This window comes from Lissotriton helveticus, chromosome 9, assembly GCF_964261635.1.
Source record: "Lissotriton helveticus chromosome 9, aLisHel1.1, whole genome shotgun sequence".
Classification (NCBI taxonomy): domain Eukaryota; kingdom Metazoa; phylum Chordata; class Amphibia; order Caudata; family Salamandridae; genus Lissotriton; species Lissotriton helveticus.
In genome coordinates this window covers 1,125,570,156-1,125,594,136 of record NC_136070.1, presented here as the reverse complement: position 1 = coordinate 1,125,594,136, position 23,981 = coordinate 1,125,570,156, and positions in this window count along the sequence as shown.

The following is a 23,981-nucleotide window of genomic DNA, read 5'->3' as shown; positions in this document are numbered from 1 at the left end:
TTCCTGGACGTCACGGTAAGCACCCATGAGGCTAAGCTAATTACCTCCTTGCACAAAAAGGAAACAGACCGCAACACCATTTTGCATTATACCAGTTCGCATCCTCAATCGTTAAAAAATAATTTGCCTTACGGGCAACTGTTGAGGATCAGGCGAAATTGCACTAACCTTTGTGATTTTGACTCTCATGCAACACGATTCTGCAACGAGATGGCAGAACGGGGATACCCCAAAAAGCTGTTAAAACACTCTAAGAACAGGGCCAAATTTACCCCCAGGGAGACATTGCTTGAAAAGAAAGAGAAGAAAGATCTGCAAAAATTGGTTTGTGTGACAACATTCGGCCAACACACGAACCAATTTAAAAACATAATTAGGAATAACTGGCATCTTCTTGAGTCTTTAGAGTATCCTCTCCAAAAACCCATCTTCGCTATGCGTAAGAACAGAAGCATAGGACAACATTTAATCAGAGCAGACAGTCATATCACAGCACCCAAAAGCGACCTTGTCACGCAGTGGAATCTGAAACCCATATGCGGACATCATAAGTGTGGCAATTGTGTTTCTTGTTCAAGCACCATTGAAGGTGACGTTTTTGTAAACAATGGCATCAGATGGAAGCATGACAGCTTCACAAATTGCAAGACCAGAAATGTCGTCTATGCGGTGGTCTGCCCATGTGACAGAGTTTATGTTGGCAAAACAAACCAGCCGATTAATGCCCGAATTACCCAGCACCGCTCCCGGCTTAAGAAAAAAGTCATCACAGCCCCCATGGTGGAACACTTTACCAGTAATGGTCACTCTGAGTCTGATTTCAAATGGACCGTACTGGCATGGATTGACCCTAAACACTTCCGTGACGTTGATACAATGTTGTTGAGCAAAGAGGCGTATCTAATCCTAAAGTTTGACAGTGTAAATAAGGGTCTTAATAGCCTCAGTGAAATCAATAGAGCATAATCATTTTGTGCATGCTGTTGGACACTACATGTCCCATAATGCACCTTATTGGTCAGCCAAAACCTGAATTCATGTTTCACACTACAGGTCCCAGCATGCCCCATTACTAGGTCTTCCGCCTGATTGGCCCGCCACAAGTTCGATGGTATTGCCACCTGACCGGCGACGCCCAGAGATATTCACATCTCTGAGACACCGCTGTGGAGCAAGTATGCTTGATCGGAATTGACACTGTGGTAAGCATGGAAGCAGCCGTTCCCGAAAACTGTTCATTTAATATTGACATGTCAATGCGGTAATGCATCCCCCTCCCATTCCCCTGCAGATATTGATTCGAGCGCTTGGTGAAGAACTCGTAACAGAACCCCCATTGTGGGTACCGCGAATTTTTGTCCAAGTAAGTAGCTCAATTCTTAATCTAAACGCGACTAGCGCTTGAAATTGAATCAAATAGCAAAGCGGTAACATGGTGCCCTCCGCTTTTCCCAACAGAGGTACAACTGTCTCTCTGCATGGTGGAACAGGGGCCACATAACAGAACCCACCTTGAGGTTTTTGCGGACCAACGTCCAAGTAAGTGCCTTTCTGAATATCAAGGGGCTCATGCGATTATTTAATTGGTGAATAAACAGTGTACTAAGACGCACTCCACCGCCTTCTTTCCAGAAAACTAAAAGAACTTCACCATTAGCGGCATAGATGTGGCCCGGCTTCCACATAAACGCAGGTAACTGAGTAACAGATGTTTTTCCAGCCTCCCTTTCCTGCGCATTCGGCCAACGCTCATTGACTCTATTACTTTGTTGCAGTGCAGGCCACCAAGCACAGACGACATTCCTTCCAATCCATGATTAACTGTGGGCAGTAATCACACAAGGTACAAACTGTTTTTGTTACCTAACTGCCCGGAGACTGATGGTCAGAAGTCGCGCTAGATAGTAAAATTTTGCTTTTGTTTTTTATTTTAAATAGTGCCCATGGACTAGATAGAATCTGCCCTGATGAGAATCCTGCAAGCTGCGAATCAGGATTCGAAACGCGTCGGCAGTCGTTTTTTTCAAAATTGCCATTTATTGCGGAAACTGCTTTTGGTTCCTGAAATCTATTTGAATAGCTCCTATTCAGGCTCTGTGAGCATAACAACTGTTTCAAATGATGTTTCTCACTTTCTCTCTGGGTTTCTAGACATTTACAAAGAGCCCTAGTTTCACAAACGTAAAAAGTTTTTTATGGTCCATGTATTCAATGTGATGTTGGCATTTGTGAATAAGTTAATGTTTTTGTAATTGTTCACCATTTTGTTGGTTATTGCACTTTTGAATTTGATTTATTTGTGAATGTATATATGACTCAACCATGAGGTTGATAGTGATCTGAGTTCTGCTTATTGTGATTCTCTCTCTTTTTGTAAACTGAGTATTCAATTGACAAACATAAAATGTTTTGTGTAAACTAACAATTTGTGGTTTACTCGTACCGGAAGTCAGTTTGTACTTTAATTAACTTGGGGGCATAGGCAATCATTTCTATGTTCGTGAAAGAGCAGGAGGCGCAGCTTGTGCAACTAAAGGTTGCGGGGGTGCTGTGGCATTCTGCGCATAGGGGGGTGGTGAATTTAGCAAATGTGACATGAATGGGTCTTTTTCACGTTCTTTTGCTGCCTCTTGCTGAAGAGACGGCAAAACTGGATAACACTTATCTATTGCCATTTTACGTTGCCTGTGCAACTGCTCATTCATCTGCTCTTCTTCATTATCTTTAAACTGCACAGCAGCTTGCATTACTGAAAGTCCCCCTTCTCTCTTATTTTTCTTAGCTAATTTAATTTCTTTTTGTTTGGCTTCTTTGCGCCATAAGCAGAAAGAGTCAAACATCGCCGGCCGGGCTTTCTTTTTAAAGAGTTTAAATTCAAGGTTGTCTAAGATTTCAGAATCAAAGCTACCATATTGGGGCCATTTTAAAACACCATCTTTCCTAGTGTATTTAATCCATACTTCGTTGTAAGTGATGGGGCCTACCCCATGTTTTACATATAGCTCGTAAGTCGGAGTTCCAACTGGAGGAACCGGACATGAGTCCTCCAATCGGGAGTCCCTATTATTACTACCAAGACAAAATAAATTCCCAAGTCTAAGACTAGGCATCCTCGCTCTCTAGTCTAGTTCCAAAACTTCAAAGGATTATCGATTACGATATTTCTCGTGAATACACGAGTCCTTCGGTTATGGTGCTTGCAAGTACCAATACAAAACCTTTTGTATCCCAAAGATACCACAAAGTAAGTCCAACTAAGGACTGGGAGACGCTCCACTTATACTTAACTGAAAATATCGATGGCGTCACCAGAAGACTCGTCTCAGTGTTTCGCTCTACCAAAAACTTCAAGGGTCCAACATCAGGGCGACAGCCAGGGCAGCAGTCCTTGTAGCCGTCGGGAAGCGGGGGAACCTCGCAGCAAAGACCTTTGGACCACGTCGACATGCAGGGGTCGATGAGGTGGTGGGCCCTCCTCCGGAATTTCCACACGAAGCTCCTCACGATCTTCAGGCTGACTGGTACCACTGGAATCGCCCCAAACGCTGGGCGCCAACTGAGGTACTGGGTTTTTAAGAACCGGCACAGAACCGGTAACCCAGCGGTGTCAGGGAATCAACACCCAGAGACCTCGGGTTCTTCCTGATTCAGACCTACAGAAACTCAGAGTCTTCTAGGTGAAGTCAAAGATTAGTTTATTGGCTGCAACCAAGGTAACAGGGTCCTAGAAGTACAATACGGGTATATTCTCAGGAGACTGCACACTTTCACGAAGTCAGGCTTCTCTCTTTATACATGATATTCGGCCTTGGGCAAACATTCTTCGAATTCGTGGTATGTCATTTATAGTTACTGGTTACAAAAAGAAAAGCAGAGTCATGATGACATGTACATATTTCACGTCGTGCTGCCCATAACAAATCATCCGGCAAGGCCCAACATTTCATCAGATATCGCTGGACCCCCAATAAAAACGGTCACCTCCCCATCATAAAGCAAGTGAAGAAAAGGAGTGGAGAAAAGATGTGAGCGAGATATGGCAGGTGTGCGCGCTGAAATTGTTTTATGGCTGGTTGAGCCTAGATGCTATCTTGCTCGGCCACTGGAAGGGAACTGACCTAACGAGTTCGGCCTGGGGCAATGGTTCTAACTTGTACTGAGGTCAGGGAGAAGTCGATTAAGGAGTATGTGTCCTTGTGGAATCTAATTCAACTGGATTAAGGCCTATGTAGAGGGCAACATGTAAATGGGAGCCAAGGGCTCAGAATGTAAATGACGATTTCAAGGTGAAATCGTCACTCGAACACACCGAAAATTCATGTACATGATGTACTCGTCATTCTCGGTCTTTTGATACCAAATTCGTCATATTTCGACGAAGTTTTATTTCTCTAGTCCAGAACTTTTATACGAATCCAGATTTTCAGAACCTCATTACCTCCTTCCACTTACCCATCCCTCCTCACTCCCATATCACTACATAAAAATATTTTCTGACTTTACTTTATCTCCCCAGCCCTGAAGAGTCACGGGTCTACCCCGTTTTTGACGAAACACGTGTCGGCTGGTTTTCATGTAAAAACAAACACTGTTAATGGATGAAATAAATAAGGAAAGAAATAACCAAAGTGAAGTCTGATCTTATCCTTCCATCAAAAGATACAGAACCAACCGTTGAACATACCTAGGTTGTGTGTGCTTCACCTTGCATACAGATACTCTTATGGGCTTATTCAACATTTGAATACTAGCTTTAAGCAATGACTGTAACGAGTTTACCCTAAGACTCTCTCTTTACATATTTCTTTAATCACATTAACAAAGGAAGATAAGCCATTGGAATTACTAGCCACATTTAAAGTCTCAGGAAAGCAAGACAACTTGCATCAGGTTTATGTGGAGAGTCAGCGAACAAAAAAAATGAAAGAGGCAGATGTACAGGTATCAGTTACCTATTCCTTAAAAGAACCATGAACAGGAACTCTTTGCAGCTTCAGCCAGAAAGTAAACTGAAACTTTAGAAAATGAGACGAGTACAACAAAAGAATGCAAATGAGGTATAGAATTTAAGAATTTGATAGATCTAAGAATAATGCAAGTAGTTGACAGGAAATGTGGCAATGATCAGTTTCTTTCTTAAGTGCCTTATGTGTGCCCTAAAACCTAAGCTGCGGACCATGTTTGGATTTTAAATGCACCTGTGTGCATTCATCAGTGAAGAGTCTCATCTTGGAAATTTCCTGCTAAATGATACATAGTTTTCAGTCATATCGAACAGCATAAAAAACAGGAATTCACATAATTTGTTTCAAATACACTAATATACTTTTATCTGTCAATGTAATATATAAATGCTGCTTATCAGAAAAACTAACTTAAACCAGATAATTTCAGGTTTATTGAGTAAGACGTTGACTAATAAATAATATGTAATGAATGAATGATATAATAAATAAATGATATAAAATAAGATATTATTCATATATATATTTATAGATAGTCGCTACTGAGTAGTTATAATTAGACCTGCATTTCCATAGGAAATGCCTCTTTTAGTTTGCTAACTTTGGCAATATTTGATAAATCTTATTTAGAAAAGCTACTGCCACAAATAGTGTCCTCCATGCCACAAACCAACATGACTGGAGACTCAACTAGAGCATACCTTATGGAGAAATGTGAAGAATAAAAAGAAACTGTTCCACACAAAAAGAGCTCAGTATCAATTTTCAATTAATGAATAAGAGCTTCCTATTTAGGGAGTACCCTTCTAAAGAGGAATCAAAAGAACGAATGAAGCTGGTAACAAGAACAGAGCTTCTATGCAAAATTAAAATTAAGGAACCTACAGATTATGAAAACATAAGTCTAATCATCCCTTAAAGCAAAGAGGTGAATTATATAAGAAGGATCCTAAGAAAACACTGGCATTTGCTAAGAAATGGCAATGACCCGAGAGACAGAATTGGCTCATTTCTGAAACTGACATTCAAAAAGGTACCCTCACTATGTACAATTCAGGCAAGCAGTACATTTTTTCAAAACATGAAGAATAAAAAGTACTGTTATGATTTAAATCTGAAAACAGTAATGTGTTTGAAAATGTGCTAAATGTAAAGCTTACAGATGTGGAATTTCATTAAAGCAGTATTCAATAAAGGAAAGTACATATTCAATCAGAAAGACAATCACTTGTAAGAGCACCTTTGTTTTTTGCATTCTGAAACGTCCATGCGATCTATTTTGTATAGGAAGTACAACTCATCACTTGCATAAACGAATACAGGAACATCTACGGCAATAAAAAAACAAAGATGTGAATTATCCAGTAGCAAGACATTGCAAAACTGCATATGATGGGGATGTGTCATGTTTGAAATTTTGGGGCATTGACCAATTAGAAAAACCATTAAGAGGAGGAGACAGAATATGCCTATTAATATAGTCGGAATCAAAATACATAATTAAATACAAAACAAAAAAAATCAACAATCAAGATAAGGAACTTCATGTGCATTATGAACAATGAATTATGAACAATATTGAGTAACAGTGCCAAAGCCAAGGACTATGACTTACATGGCATTAAACAAAAACAGAAGATGACCAAGTATATCACATGTAAAACTGATTATGTGGTGTATGTGATTATATATGCTCATGCATGAAATAGTATATAGAAAGTACCATCTTTCTATTAAAAAAGTAATGCTAGAGCACAAGAGGGTGATAATGATTCAGAACACCATTTGCAGTACATCACAATTCTTTCATGAAGTTCATAATGTAGCCTTACTGCCCGCCGTAGCGAGCTATACCGGCAATTAAAGGCCCGCTGTAGCATTAAAGGCCCAAGCCGATGGCGAGGGACTTTAACAAGGGAGCAGGACGTTTATGGCCTGTATAGCTCAGCTATGGAGGGCTATAAGGCTAGAGGGCAGAATGTTCTAACAAATAAAACAAAATCTTCTCGGAGCTCGAGGGGGTTTAAACAGCTGTGAACAAACTGAAGGTATTCAATGGAGTGCTCCACATCCCAATGTTCTAATAGAGATTAGACAAATGAAATAATTTTGAAATAGACAATGTTCCGAAAACCTCAGAGGAGATTACAGAACACTGTCTCTATGCAGAATGGAATCCAGATATATCATTGAGGTAGGGTGACTGGCACCAAGGGGGGTAAATGTGGATGAAAAAATACATGCACATTTGTAAAACGTACTCTAGAAACAGCAGTAACTCTGTAGGCAACTTGTAGACTATGATTAGTGTAAAATGTATGCTTTTATATTTTCTGGGGTAAACACATGCAAGGCACTGTGCCAACCCCCCTTGCTCCACCCCACGGGGAGGAAACCATCCTTCAGCTGTGCACTGCATGAGGAGTGCCCTGGGCTCCCAAGGACATTGCCTGCCTCCCCTTATGAAATGAATTTGACCCGGGAGAATGGGGTCCCTGGGCCTGGTTATGGCTCAGGGAGGGGACAATGCACCCCCACCTCTTTAAAAAATACATACATACCCCCTTCCATTTTAAAAGCAAATAGCCCTGGGGGGTGGTGTTCCAAGGGTCCTAGTGTAGTTTGTGGGGGAGCATGTCCATTCCCCTTTCATCATATTTGGCCCCGGGAGCTGGGATCCCCGGGGCCTCATTGAGACGGAGGGAGAGGACCATTTCCCTCCCTCCCTTTGGTATAGCACACAGCACCAGGGGATTGGGTCCCCGGAGCCTCAAGGAGGCTCTGTGAGTGGAGCCATATGCCCCCTTCCCGTAAATATGCAAAAGTGCTGCCCCCTGCCCCTCACACTGGGAGATGATTTTGGAAGCATGGGAGCCCTTGCTTTTTTTTTAAACTGTTTGCTGTGGATCTTTTTTTGGCATGAGTGAGTCCCCCTGGGACCACACCTGAGGCCTAGGGTGACAATGTATCCCTATCCTGCCCCCTTATTTAATGTTTTAACCCTTTTTTAGGACTTTGAATGAATTCCAAGTCCTAAGATGGCTGGTGCCACATTTTTGTTGATGTGTTGGTCAACAATTAAAGTAAATGGGTGACCCAGTGTCCCTTAGAACCTAGGTATTGACGTTACAGTGTACAAAATAGTTCAGTCGGGTAGCACCTAATTCCTTTAACCCCTTCCATGCTGCCGTCGGCCATTGGCCGACGGCTACCTGCCCAGTGTTGCCGTCGGCCAATGGCCGACGCTTCCCTTCCCGTTTTGCGGACGTGCCGCACTTCCGTAAAATTGGCTCCGCATGAAACGGGTTAATCTTATAATATTTATACAGTGATTTAACTATAGTCATTGATTCATTAGAAGACACACACACCATAGCTTGTTAGATAAGCATGTATATATTTTTTTATATGTATATATAAATATATTTGTGCCCAAACTTCCTGTCTGCCGATCATTGGCAGAACAACCAGGCACGGACCTCAATCAAACTCACAAGAAGATCAACATAAAAGTTGTGGAGAAAGCAGTGTGGTTTATTGAGAGGTAAACCGCAGAATCAAACAGGCATAATGCCTGCCACATGCGAGCTTGATCACATGATATATATATATAAATATAAAAAAAAAAATATATATATATATATATATATATATATATATATATATATATATATATATATTAAACCTACTGGCAGTCGCCAGAAGGTACATATAGTTAGGATTGGCTACCATAGGAAATCCGCAACATTCTATTGGGAATAACTCTGGTGCCGGTTGAGGAATTTGTGTGTAATTTTCCAAAATTTTGGGCAGCTCTGCTGCGCTCCTTCACTGAAAGTTTCGGGTGGATTGGTTAAGTGGGGGCTGAGAAAAAAGGGGGGTCCCAAAACATGTTTTCCCCATGATAATTTCCATAGGACGGTCTGACAAGTCTACAGCCCGAACCGCTGAACGGAATTACGCCAAACTTTGCAAAATTGTAGGGACTGGTACGCAGATGTGCCTTTGCTATATTTGGTGAAAATCCCTCCAGTAGTTCCTGAGAAAATCAAAAGAGAAAAAATATATCTATCTATAGCTGCTTACGTGTAAGCTTACTGTAAGCTTACCTTTCCGAGCATGAGCTGCATTCTAATTGGCTGCCAATGTCTGTCAACACTCCAAACCAGAAAGTGTTGGCAGCCATCTTGTGCCTCAGTAGACTGAGGCACAGGAAAGCAGAAAAACAAACGTGTAGAACTCAAAAAGGGGGCAGGGTAGAAGCAACCTGACCCCCTAGACCTGCTCAGGGGTTCCCACAAGGATCCCCAAGGTAAAAAAAAAAAATTGTTTTCAAAATTCAAATTCTTCATCCAAGAAGTGTTGGCAGCCATCTTGGGACCAATATACATGATAGCACCTCATTAAAAAGCATTGTAGTGAATAGAGGGTTTTAGGACTATAGTTAAATTATAAATCATTTGTTGATGGTACCATACTCATTTTAGGAATTGTGGTGTGTTCTAAGGTGATTTTACCATGTGAAAAAGCCTTCTGCTGGGATATCATAAATCATGTTTGAAAGAAAACTATTATCTCATGCTTTTCCCACAGTGGTTTGGAAGGGGATCTATAAGCTAAACTGAAAGCATATTTTCTGTAAATTCACATTATCTTTCTCAGTCATGTGAGAATGAAGTCTGACATTCTCAGTAAAACATGTACATCCAACAAGGACAGAGACTGTCAGTTGATTCCTTTGTGTTCTACTGCAGCTTCCCAGAGTGTTCTAAAGAACAACTAGAGCGCTAACAGTCTTACTTATGACAAAAGTATGGCACACCAGAAGCCTTCTTGATTGGAATGAAGTGGTAAGTCTGAAAACATTTAATTTAAAAAGGAACAAAATGAGGGGGTTCATTTTGCCATAGAAAGTATGATTAGTGTTTCAGAAAGAAAAATTAGGGCGCATTTTGAGTGACTTCTCAAATACTCTTCTATATCATTAAACAATTCTGACATGCAGTCTCCCAAGATGACCACCAGAGACAAAAGAGCCCAAATGTAGCCCAAATAGCACCCAGATGTAGCCCAAGTATAGCCCAATGACAGAATGTCCCAGAGTGTTCTAAAGAACAACTAGAGCACTAACAGTCTTACTTATGACAAAAGTATGGCACAACAGAAGCCATCTTGATTGGAATGAAGTGGTAACTCTTAAAACATTTAATTTAAAAAGGAACAATATGAGGATATATTTTGCCATAGAAAGTATGATTAGTGCTGCAGAAAGAAAAATTAGGGCACATTTTGAGTGACTTCTGAAATCCTATTCTCTTTCATTAAAAAATTCTGACTTGCAGACTCCCAAGATGGCCACCAGAGACAAAAGAGCCCAAATGTAGCCCGCATATCACCCAGATGTAGCCCAAGTATAACCCAATGACAGAATGTCCCAGAGTGTTCTAAAGAACAACTAGAGCGCTAACAGTCTTACTTATGACAAAAGTATGGCACAACAGAAGCCATCTTGATTGGAATGAAGTGGTAAGTCTGAAAACATTTAATTTAAAAAGTAACACAATGAGGGGGTTCATTTTGCCATAGAAAGAATGATTAGTGCTTCAGAAAGAAAAATTAGGGCACATTTTGAGTGACTTCTCAAATCCTCTTCTATTTCATTAAAAGAATTCTGACATACAGACTGAAACATGTACTTTGAATACCAGCAGCAGACTTCCCTGGTGAGCAGTAGCTTTACTACAGTGATATAATGAGCATCTAGAGTGCTAACATTCAGAATTTATGGCAAATGTGTGACACATCTGAATGTCTTCTTGAGGCCTGCCCAGGTGGTCCCACAAGGACCAAAAAGACCAACATTTCTTTTAAAAAAAACCTGGTATGTTTTTTTAAAAATTACCCCCCGGGGAGACCAAATCGCGGTGGCATAGTGATAAAGAAATGTGAGGGGTCCACAATCCCCTCAACACTGCCCCGGGGACCGCCGCCCCCGGGGCAAAGCAACACAGCCCCTTGGCGCATACTTGAAGCTCCTGGTGGGCTACTTGGCCAGTATGCAAGGGGAATTAGTTCCTATTCTGCAAACACGCCAGGGGTTGCGCTGCAGAAAGGTGTAAAAAAGGGTGTGGCCTCATTACACCTCTCTGCAATGCAGCCCCCTGGCGCATACTGCAGGTTCCAGGTGGGCTAGTTGGCCCCCAGGGACCCGCAGTATGCAAGGGGAATTAGTTCCCCCTCTGCAAACACGCCCGGGGCTGCGTTGCAGAGAGGTGTAAAAAAAGGGTGTGGCATTACACCTTTCTGTAATGCAGCTCCCTGGCTTATACTGGAGGCTCCTGGTGGGCTAGTTTCCCCCCAGGGACCCCCAGTATGCAAGGGGAATTAGTTCCTCCTCTGCAAACGCGCCAAGGGTTGCGCTGCAGAACGTTGTAAAAAGGGGACGTGCCCTCTGAACACCTGCCTGCAAAAATGTAGTAAATCAGTATAAAAACAATACCAATTAATAGATTTAAAAATTGTTATTTAAAAAACCTTCGAAATTCAATGAAAAAAACCATAGGTTTCAGGCCTTATATAGTTAGGAATTAGCATTTAAAGACCATGCAAATTCACTGAAAAAACCATAGGTTTCAGGTCTTATATAGTTAAGAATTAGCATTTAAAAAACCTTTGAAATTCACTGAAAAAAACATAGGTTTCAGGCGTTATATAGTTAGGAATTAGCTTTTAAAAAACCTTTGAAATTCACTCAAAAAACTATAAGTTTTAGGGGTGTTATAGTTAACTGGACATTTCACTCATACAAAACCATTGAAATTGCTCCTATATAGTTAGTTGTACTAACTATATTTCGCGAACCCGCAAACCACTGCTGATGATGTCACATATTAGATCATTCATGACATGGTCAGTGACATCACTGATGACATCTCAAATTACATCACTGATGACATCACTGATGACATAATCCACGTGACAATCACATACACCTTTTCATACACTATTACAATTTTTCATCACTCTTTGTAAAATACAGAGTATCATATTTGAATCCATTGTCACAGCAATACAAGTATCTAAAAATCCACTCAGTGATTCATAGATGTATACACACATCTAATCACTTACCTGTGGATTCACTCATACAAGATGTCAATGAACAATAGAACACTATCAAAAATACTTATACACCTATATCGACATTAAACAACAGCACACATCCTATTCACATATGAAGTCATCCTACTCACTTATGCAAACAATGGATCATACTTACATATTTACTTAGCAAAACACTTATACAAACACCACTTCATCTATTCATTTAGATAGTAAGTCATACTTAGTGAATTATAAAATCATTATTACAAGTATACAGTTATCCATACAGTCACTCACACAATCATTGAGTCTTATTTATACTTATTTATATACAACAACTGACACATACACTGCCTTTTATTTTTCTAGTTTGTTGGAAATGTACCATTGAGAAATATATTTGCTCATCACCACACCCATAAAGAGATTCACTCACCCAAACTGTTAGAACAAGTTGTTTTAACTTCATATATCTACTGAATCAACTATTCACACATCTTTGGACAGTCACACACACCCCACCGAACCACACACACTTTCACACTCCCATACAAATACTCAGTTAACTAATCAATAACTAATATAGACTTTCACATAGCTAGTAACCAACTGTAGAATCAGTTTACACAACAACTGACAAAGTGATACAGATATTCACACAGTTTAGTCACTATCCACTATATTTAGTGAGACATTATAAATTGGTCAAGTAAACAGTCAATTACACTGCTACTAAATCCTCCATCCAAATATTTATTTATATATATCCACTCATTCTTCAATGCAAATTGCTATATATATAATGCATATTTAAATAACAAAGCAAACCACATTCACTGGATGATGTCATCAGTGATGTCATCAGTGATGTCATTTGAGATGTCATCAGTGATGTCACTGACCATGTCATGAATGGTCAAATATGTGACATCATCAGCAGTAGATTGCGGGTGCGCGAAATATCTAGGAGCAATTTCAATGGTTTTGTATGAGTGAAATGTCCAGTTAACTATAACACCCCTAAAACTTATAGTTTTTTGAGTGAATTCCAAAGGTTTTTTAAAAGCTAATTCCTAACTATATAACGCCTGAAACCTATGGTTTTTTCAGTGAATTTCAAAGGTTTTTTAAATGCTAATTCCTAACTATATAAGGCCTGAAACCTATGGTTTTTTCAGTGAATATATATATATCAGAAACAACTTAGGAATATTATCTATCGGCATTGGCCCATAATCAGGAATGACCCTGTGATAGGGAAAGACTGTAACAAAATCCCCCAGCTCACTTTTCGAAAAACTAAAAGTATGAAAGAAGAACTGGTAGTAAATGACCCTGTCCCAAAGAAAAAAGAACCCCTGTGGCTAAAAGCAAAAAATGGTTTCTTTAAATGCACTAAGTGCAAAGCATGCCAGTATGGAATGAATGTTACCAAAGTTGATGTGCCAAATAGAAGAAAACCAATCGAGATATGCGCAAATTACACATGCAGGACGGACTTTGCAGTTTACGTCTTACAATGTAGTTGTAATAAAAAGTACGTGGGTAGCACTATCCATCCTGCCCACGTAAGGGTGTTACAGCACCTAAGAGCTATTACTAACAACGACCCCTCATATCCAGTGGCAAGGCACATCAACGCTATACATGGAGGAAAAGCTGAGAACATTAAGTACTTTGTGATTGACCATGTTAAGAAAAACATCAGAGGGGGGAACAGACAGTTGGCCCTCCGAAGATTAGAATCTCGGTACATTATCCTGTTGGACACCAAGGCCCCGCAGGGACTGAACGCAGATGAGGCCCTTAGTGTGCATTTATAGTCCACAATAAAAGTTAACAATACAAGTAGCTGTCCATGCAATCTTCGAACCCACCCTTCCGTTAAAGAAGAGTAACATTAGCTTCACTATTACTTTTCAGCAAACGCTGTAAGTATCAGAGTAGAGTATATATGAGGTGGCAATTGACAACGGGATTGGCAATACAAATTGTGATCTTACGAATACTATTTTTTATGAAAATATATGAAAATAACATCTTGCTATAGGTGAAGTAATATAAATAAATTAACCTACGATATGTTAGATGGTCATTTGTAATTGCCCACATGGGCTTTATTTAAGAACAATCTGAAATTTGCTCAATGAAAAGAAGGGATTAGCACCACTAGAGTGTCGTAGTAGTAATTAAGGGCACTAGACCCTAAAGCCATGATCCCTCCTTAGCGCAAAACAAACATATGTGAGATGTATTCTTAAAGAAATATATATACATGATACAAGAAAATAGACATACACAATTAAATGCCACACCAAGTCACTGTGAATGAAATAATTAGCAAATTATATATATTCTTAAGTGCCGAACCCTAAATGATAAGATACTCTACATTGATACAATGAAATTGAATTGTCATCAGACATGTTTAATTTTAATTTTAATTTATTTTGTTGTGTGCCAAAGGTGAATATAATGTGTAGCGCGAATTGTTTGTTGCATGTAAAGTTGTAACCCTTCAGTGGCCATGAGGCAATGGTCACTATGACAACACTGATGCCGCCACATAGACCAATGAGCACTGTGAAAAGTTTAAAAGCACTCACTTACTTGAATTCTTTGTTGTGAACAAGACGGTTCTTCCGTCGAAACGCGTCAACTTTTCACTTGATTAATAAAACTTGTTCCTGAACGAGATCCCACGGTGTCAGCGCCTGTGTATCATCGGGTAAACACAGGAGTGGAGAATATATATATACATATATACATATATGAACCAAGCGATCTTCAGATAACCACACTCCTGTTGTGGAAAACACGAAGACACGGACCCAATGGCTGTAGTCAAGGAAATCTTTAATCAATCCCTCGCTGGTTACGCGTTTCGAGCACCGAGTGCCCTTGGTCACACACCGCGCACCAGGTCAGCTACAAATTTATACATTTTTTTAACCAGTGATGCTCCACCCATTTTCGTGGGTCTCAAAGTATAGACATAGAAGAAACACGTGTTCACTTGACAACTACGTGCTCAACTCTATATACAATTGAAACAAAAAACCTGTGTTAAACCCTAAATGATAAGATACTCTACATTGATACAATGAAATTGAATTGTCATCAGACATGTTTAATTTTAATTTTAATTTATTTTGTTGTGTGCCAAAGGTGAATATAATGTGTAGCGCGAATTGTTTGTTGCATGTAAAGTTGTAACCCTTCAGTGGCCATGAGGCAATGGTCACTATGACAACACTGATGCCGCCACATAGACCAATGAGCACTGTGAAAAGTTTAAAAGCACTCACTTACTTGAATTCTTTGTTGTGAACAAGACGGTTCTTCCGTCGAAACGCGTCAACTTTTCACTTGATTAATAAAACTTGTTCCTGAACGAGATCCCACGGTGTCAGCGCCTGTGTATCATCGGGTAAACACAGGAGTGGAGAATATATATATACATATATACATATATATATATATATATATATATATATATATATATATATATATATATATATATATATATATATATATATATATAAACAATTTGGTTACTTGCAATAAAAGACGCCTCCACTGCCTCCCCTGATGTGGTCTCTTCTTCTTGCCTGTGGAGAAGGTTCTTGCATACATTTCAGCACGAGTGCCAAGTCGTGCCTTTAAAGAGATCCCCGCACCAAAAGAGGGCCCCGGACAAACTTGGATTCCGCTTCGGTGGCGTTGTCTGTACCTAGGTTACTGGGAGTACCGGGACCCCACCACTGGACCTGGCAAGCAAATGGGCAGTGCTGGAGTAATTTACGCCACATTGGGTGAGCTGGACTTCCGGATCTACCCCTGCTTAACGCTATGCTGGGATTCGGTGGGGATGCGGTTTGGGGAGCAGAGGAGACGCCGGCTTTGTAATGACTAGATGCCAGTATCCCGCAGAAAGGTCCATCACTTACCCTCGCAGATTTCCCAGAGCAGTCCACAGCATTCTGGGACATGGAGTACAGATGCATGGGGCGTCCTCCATGTTGATCAGCCAAGAACACAAACTATTGCTGCTTGAGGGGGCGGAGACTACTGACATCAGGCAGGAGGGGCCACCGGTATTAAAACCTTGACTAACGCCCTGCTCCTGCTCAAACCATTTGGCGCTGAAGAAGGCGACAGAGATCGCCGAAATGCATTCGCCTCGGATAAACAATTTGGTTACTTGCAATAAAAGACGCCTCCACTGCCTCCCCTGATGTGGTCTCTTCTTCTTGCCTGTGGAGAAGGTTCTTGCATATATATATATATATATATATATATATATATATATATTCACTGAATAAAACAGAGGTTTCAGGGACGTTATAGTTAGTTGGACATTTCACTCATACAAAACCAGAGAAATTTGTCCGTTATAGTCAGTTCACCTAACTATAACTCATGCCCCCGCAATGCACTGCTGATGACGTCACATATTACATCATTGATGACATCTCAAATGACATTATTGGTGACATTACTGATGACATCATCCAGTGACTGTGTGTTTCTATAAAGTTTTAATATGTTTTATATATATGCCAAGGTGTATTGAAGAATGAGTGGGTGCATAAGTGTCTGGATGGAGGGTTTAGTAGGTGTGTGACTGTGTAAGTGAGTGATTAAATGTGTTTTACTGAATACATGGTTTAGTGACTAAACTGTGTGAATATCTGTATCAGTGTGTCTGTTGTTGTGTAAGCTGTTGCATGGGTTGCTGAGTAGCTACATGTGTGTCTAAATGGGTTATTGATTGGTTGCCTGAGTGTCTGTATGGGTGCCTGAGTGTTTGTGTGGGTGGGTGGGAGGTGTGTGACTTTGTGCATGTATGTATGAGTGGTTGATTCACACATACTCTGTGTATGGGTTCAAGAGTGTGTCTGTGAAGGACTGTGTGGGTGAGTGAGTGTGCGTATGGCTGTGTTGGTGAGTGATTGAATGTCTCAGTGGTATATGTGTGAGTAACTACATATATGAAAGGCAGTATATGTGAGTGTTGGAGTATATAAATGACTGTATGTGAGAGTGAGTGCTAATGAGAGTGGCTGTATGAATGAGTGTGTGCTTGTGTCAGTGATTGTATAAGAGAGTAAGTATGTGTTAGTATCTGTTTAACCACTTGGATGCTAAGGTACATCCACCTCTTCCCATTGACTTTCCATTGAAATCAATGGAAACTCCATGACGAGTTACCCTTGTCATTAGCACTGAAGGGGATAAATAGGTGAGGTGGTGTGTGTGTTTAACTGTATCGGTGAGTAAATGGGAGTGTGATTGATTCTTTACAAGACCTACTAGGTGTGTAAGTAACTGTATGGGTGAGTGGCCGTGTGTGAGTGTCTTTATAGGTGTATTAGTGCATATGATAGTGCTGTATTGATGTGTGACTGCATGTATGGGTGACTGTATGGGTGAATGAGTAGATGTGTGTGTAGACCTAGGAATCAGTGAGTGATTATGTAGTAACTGGTGTTGGTGTGTCCATGGTTTCGAAAATGGTACTCTGTATTTTAGAGTGGGTGTATCAAAGGTTATATTCGGGTGTGAAGAGGTGCATCAGATTATCACGTGGATGATGTCATCAGTGATGTCATTTGAGAATGTCATCATTGATTTCACTGACCATGTCATGAATGATGTAATATGTAACGTCATCAGCAGTGTATTGCAGGGGTGAGAGTTATAGTTAGCTGAACTAACTATAATGGACACATTTCTCAGGTTTTGTATGAGTGAAAAGTCCAACTAACTATACCGTCCCTGAAACCTCTGTTTTTTTCAGTGAATTTCTACGGTTTTTTAAATGCTAATTTCTAACTATAACATGCCTAAAAACTATGTTTTTTTCAGTGATTTCAAAGGTCTTTTAAATGCTAATTTCTAACTATAACGTCCCTGGAACCTATGGTTTTTTCAGTAAATTTCAAAGGTTTTTTAAATGCTAATTTCTAACTATGCCTACAGAGGTAGGACATGTGAAGAAAGAGGAACAAAGACACAGAAAGAAGCAAGACAAATGCAGAAAGAGGCAACAGAAGTCCAAAAAGATTAAGAAAAGTGCAGGAAGAAGCAAGAGATGTGCAGAAAGAACCAACAGAGGAACAGAAAGTCCTCTTGTGCACCCAACTTTTTGCTGATGGGTGCTGGTGGTAACTGACTCTGACTAACCAGGGCTATGCTAAAAGACACTTTGAATACAGTGAAAACACCTGTGTCCTCAGGACACAAGAGGACCTCATTGCCCCACCGTGCGCCAAGAAGTGCATTTGCAGAGTGGTGTAAAAAGGGGCGTGGCCTCGGACCACCTATCTGCAAAGCAGCTCTGTGGCGCATATTGGAGGTACCTGGTAGAGCTAGTTGCCCCAGGTACCCTCAGTATTCAAGGGGAATTAATTCCACATCCAACAACGTGCCAGGGGGTGTGTTTGCAGAGTGGTGAAGAAAGGGGGCATGGCCTCCAGCGAGATACCGGCTATTTTTTTCTTCTTTTTTTAACAAGGGTGGCTGTGTGCCCCCTTTTTTAAACTTTTGTGGGACCCCATCACCCAGGGCCTGACCCCTATTTTTATATTTTTTGGTTTTAAAAATGGGAAGGGGGCCACGTAGCCCCCCTCCCGAGGCCAATTTCATGCCCGGAGACCCCATTCCCCAGGGCATGACCAGAATTTTTTAATTTATTTATATGTATGGCCCTGGGGACCCCATCCCCCGGGCCGGCCCTTTCATTTTTTCTTTTTTATTAGAGGAGAGGGGGACGCGTGGCCCCCCTCCTGGGCCACTTTTGGCCCCGGGGACCTCATCCCCGCGGTCTGGCCTCTGTGATTGGGACCGTGGGGGGAGCCCCAATGCCCCCACGGTCCCGCCAGCTCCCGGCCTCCTGCGGAAGCCGGTATTGCTTTTGAGCAAGGGGAGCTGCGGACATTCAGCTCCCTTTGCTCAAAAGCAATTCTGCTTTGCTTCATTGAAGCGAGAGCAGGTTTCCCTGCTCTCACTTCAATGAAGCAAAGCAGAGTTTGCTATGGCAGGGAGGGAGCCGTGCTCCCGACCTGTTATAGCAAACAGCAATGTCCCGGGGTGGGCACCCCAGGACATTACAGGAGCTGGCCCTGGGGGGTGGCGGTCCCCAGGGCCATTGAGGGTTCCAGAGGGGGCGGCATGGCCCCCTCTCTTAGTTTTCAAAGCCCCCGGGAGGTGGTGGTTCCCGGGGCTTGGGGGTCCGTAACGGATCCCCCAACTTCAATATTTAGTGGCCCGGGGAGGTGGTGGTCTCCAGGGCATGTGGGGTGGCTCGAGCCCCCCCACACATTTATTATTTTAAAAAACAGAGCCCCGGGGAAGTGGTGGTCCCAGGGGCTTGGGGGGGCCACAAGGCCCCCTGCATTTTTTGCACAATGCGCCGGGGAGGTGGCAGTCCCTGGGGCCGCAGGGGACCGAGTGCTCCCTGCACATCATAAATAAAGCCCGCGGAGGTGGCAGTCCCCAGGGCTGCTGGGGCCCCCACAGGCCCCTGCCACATAATTAAGCATGCCACTCGACCTGGTTCACCCGGGAGCTTAAATACAACTAAGCGCGAGAGACCGCGCTTCGTTTTTTTTTCTCTCTCGGCTGGATTCGTGACCCAAGTGCAAATGCGGCCTATTTATTTTAATGCTTTTTTGGGCCCTGGGGGTCCTTGTGGGACCCCCTGATCAGGCCTAGGGTGTTTGTACCCTGCCCCCTTTTCATGTCTTTTATCTTTGTTTCACCCTTTTTCTTGTGACTCGGTTACCGAGTTACATGATGGCTGCCAACAGTTCATAGTTTGGAGTGTTGGCAGCTAATCATAGTGAAGCTCGTGCCCGGGAGGGTTTATGAACCCTCCTCGGTGCTCAGATATTGATAAAAAGAAAAGCATACTCTAAACCAAGATATACCTTTATGGCAAATTTGGTGTAATTCCGTTCAGCAGGTCGGGCTGTAGCCTGTGATAAAGTTTCCTATAGGAAATAACATGGAGAAAATGTGCTTTGGGACCCCCCCTTTTTCTCGGCCCCTGCTTGACGAATTACCCCGAAACTTTCAACACACAAACTGAGCAGTCGAACCCTATCGTTTGGAAAATTTCACGTAGATTCCTCAAACGGCGCCAAAGATGTTGGCAATTCATGAAACGCTTTTCCTGTTGAAACTAGGTTTTAACTATAACTACCTACTGGCAACCACCAGTAGGTAATATATACATACACATATATATAGAAGTGGAAAAACTATAGACTAAATAACAAAAAACACAGATACATAAGTAACACAAGTTGGTGAACAGTATATTTAAGTCTCTGTCCAGGTATACAATTCCAGTAGTAAACTTAGACTTCAACTTTTTATGGTTACACTGTTTAAGGACATGAGAGAGCAATACGTCAATGTTTGGACCCAAATGTCTGTATTATAGGGGCATCACGTAGGGTCTTCTTCAGGTCAAAAGGTAATGTGACAATTTAGTCTTAGTAAAAAGAACTCCTCCAATCCTGGATTAAGTGCAAAGTAGTCGCCTTGTGAAGGCACCATCAAATAGTTAAAAAGTCACTGGGGTGTCTTCTTCTCATGGATGGGGATGACGCTGATCCTTTCCCAAAGGGATAATAAATCAAAATGCACACTGGGTATTCAATGGCTAATCCTCCAGAATGCAAAGGGAACTGCTTGGCTAACGAAGGAAGCTGCCGTCCTCACGGTTACAAGGAATGTAACTGCATACCGATTCTGCACTTAATGTTAACAAACAATCAGCAATGATGGTGGCAGCCAATCAGATCTCATCAGGAGATCTGTCCGCTCCACATATTCTCAGCAGTGTGATGTACACAAAGTGTTTGAGCCTTAGCTACTCAAAAACCACTTAAAGTATTTACACCAAGTCACAAAAAGCATGCCTTCTGGACAAAGATCTAACTTTCAGTCAAATGTGTTGTGATTCCGTTCAACATTTTTTGTGGTGTCGCTGTTCAATTTTTCTATGGAAAAATGAATAAGGAAAATGGGTTTTGGGACTCCCCATCCCCCTTTTTCTTTGTCTTCCATTAATGGATCACACCAAAAGTTTCCAGTAAAGAACTGAGGTGGATGAGACTTTTTCTGCGGAAAGTTTTGTGAAGATTCGCCAAGCATACTCAAAGTTATTAAGAAAGCAAAAAATGCTATTCCTATGGAAATACAGACCTAACTATAACCACCCAGTGGAATATTTATCGATATACATAGAAAAAGTGCAGTCTGGTTTTAGGGATCAATTTCAGATAGTTTTATCAGTCTCTTGAAAGACCTATTGTTTCCAATACATTGGCACATATTTGAAGTAGGTTCTGATTCAATCCTTTGGTCATGATTGGATGCTTTTGTTGTCTATATCAAGTGGCTGCTTTTGATTCAATTACCTCCCTCCATGTCCTTGAGCTTGTCCCATCAAGGAGGATTTTAGTCTTATATTGCTTTGATGGAATGAATTGTATCTACTGCTGAATTGATAGTATTATATTTCAATTTTGCATTCAGAAGTCTAAGGGAGTGTATGTGTTTTCTTGCGCTCCCTGTATTAATTCCTGTCCCCACCCACTCACTCTCTCTATTAACTCCCTCCCTCCTTGGTCCCTGATGCCTTTAGTCCTGCACCCTGTCAAACTCCCCATCCCGCAACTCAGTTTCAGTTATTTAATAATTTTTAATGAGAGCTTGATAGCTGCAAATTTCTGTAGGGCCACTCATTTATTTTTTCAGACTTGCATGCACATTTTTTTAAATATTTCCTTTAAATTTACTATTTTAACACATCCATCTGCCATGTTAGAATGGTATATTAAAATGAGCTACCATGTGTCACTAAGTATGCTTGTTCACACATCACAATGCTCCCAGGGGAATCTGTCCCAAAGCATGTATGCATGGAGGCGCATTTGTCACACCACATGTGCATGTATTGTGGCAGTCTTTAAACGGGTTTCCTTTAATAGAAATCTCTTTGTATAATAACCGGCCATGTGTTATGATGCATTCTTTATCTTGATATCAATAAACAAGCATTTGCCAATCGAATCCTTTAGAGTCACCTTTTCTTGGCAATGTAAGTGATTGCTTTGGAAGAGATACTAAAGTTAACCTTTAGCCATTCTTTGGAAATGCATTTCCCCAATGACTACAAAAGAATGTTTACAATATCCATGTGCATATTATGCAACCGGTGCAAGCGCAGCGAAGCGTCTCCCATTACCTTATGCTTATCCCGAGTCTCTGCAAGTTAAATATATAAATTAACCTTATAATACTGAGACTTTAATGTTTGCCAGAGATATAAACAAAGATAATTCCAGTGCAAGCTCATCTCTAACAGAGGCCCGATCTACATAAAGAATGAACATGATGGTGACTTTTGTCTGAAAACCTATCAATGTTTTATTTATCTGCTGGATATGCAGTTCAAAATCAATGCTTGTCCTAAGAAGGATGTCTTCATTAACTGGCTGGCTGAGCTTTGCTGAAACCCCTTCTAACTTAATGTAGTATTATTGACAATAGTAAATCCTGAGCAAAATTCCATAATATTTTAGTGGATGGATTTTGTCTCCATGGTAATTGTAAAAGATGACTGATCATTTCTATTCATATTTTTTGGTCTGGCTGACAGAATACAAATGATATAAATGACAAACAATATAATTTTTGAAAGGATATGAAGCAATTAATAATGTCTGTTTCAAGTTAAATGTCATTCCATTTTTTACTAAATTTTGAAATAAACATAATTTATTATACATTTATTTTAAAATATGAAGCTTCTAGCACTCACTGGCTGCTCTTGCTGCTCCTGTTGGTGCTCATATTCTAAAGGTCATCTGCTGTTGGTCCCCCTCTGTAAAAATCAGGCTGTCAGACAGCTTTTCCTCTGCCCATGCTAAGTTCTCCACAGTCCCAAGAGTGTAAAGGCAAGTATTGCATCTCTAGGCATACACATACAAAGAAGGCAAAACTTCACTTTTAAATCGCATCTACTCACAGCTTTAGCTATCAGCTGGGGACCTACTTTTCCAGTACATTATATATACTTGGGCAAGATCCTTGTTCATAATGTGATAGCTTTGTTTTATATGTGAAGTCTCTCCTCTTGATTCAATGGTTTTACACCCTTTTCTTTCTTTGTCGCACCTAGGAGCATCTTGGTCTCACAGTGTTCAGATTTGATTAATTATAAGCTTACCATGGCTGACTTGTGAGGAATCCATGGGAATGCTTGTGTTTTCTTGTTCCTCCTACATCCTGCCTTGCACTCTTTCTCTGCTTATTGACTCCCAAAGTGTGTTGTCCTTCTTTCTGGTTTTATTATTTACTCCCCCACTGTGTTCTCCGATCCCACTTCCCATCCCACTGCCCATTTGTGAGCATTCAGGGAAAACAACATCTAATTTTGCAATAATTGCTAATTTCCTGTGTTTGAGTCACTTTTGAGTGGAGAGAAGTAAAGCACTATTTAGACACATGTAGATTGTTAGACTTGTCTCTGGAGCAGGTCCCACAGTTGCAATGGCTTTTTGGCTAACATATTAGTTCACACCTTTTATTTTGTCTCCCTGCCCCCATTTATTGTTTTCTTACCTTTCTGGTTTCCCCATTTTTGCTGCTTGCTCTTGTTTTATCTTGACTTGTATTATGCCATCTTACCTCATTTTCTGTAAATTCCTCAAGCAATTAACCCTCCTTTACAATTTTCTCGAACTCGAAATTCCACAGCTTTTTAAACAAGCACAATAAACAAATAATGTTTATTTACTCCACTGAAGAATTCAAAATAGTTAAGTCACATAAGGCCTAACCACAAATACCCGCTTTCAACCTACACACACACACACAGATGAAATCTCGACC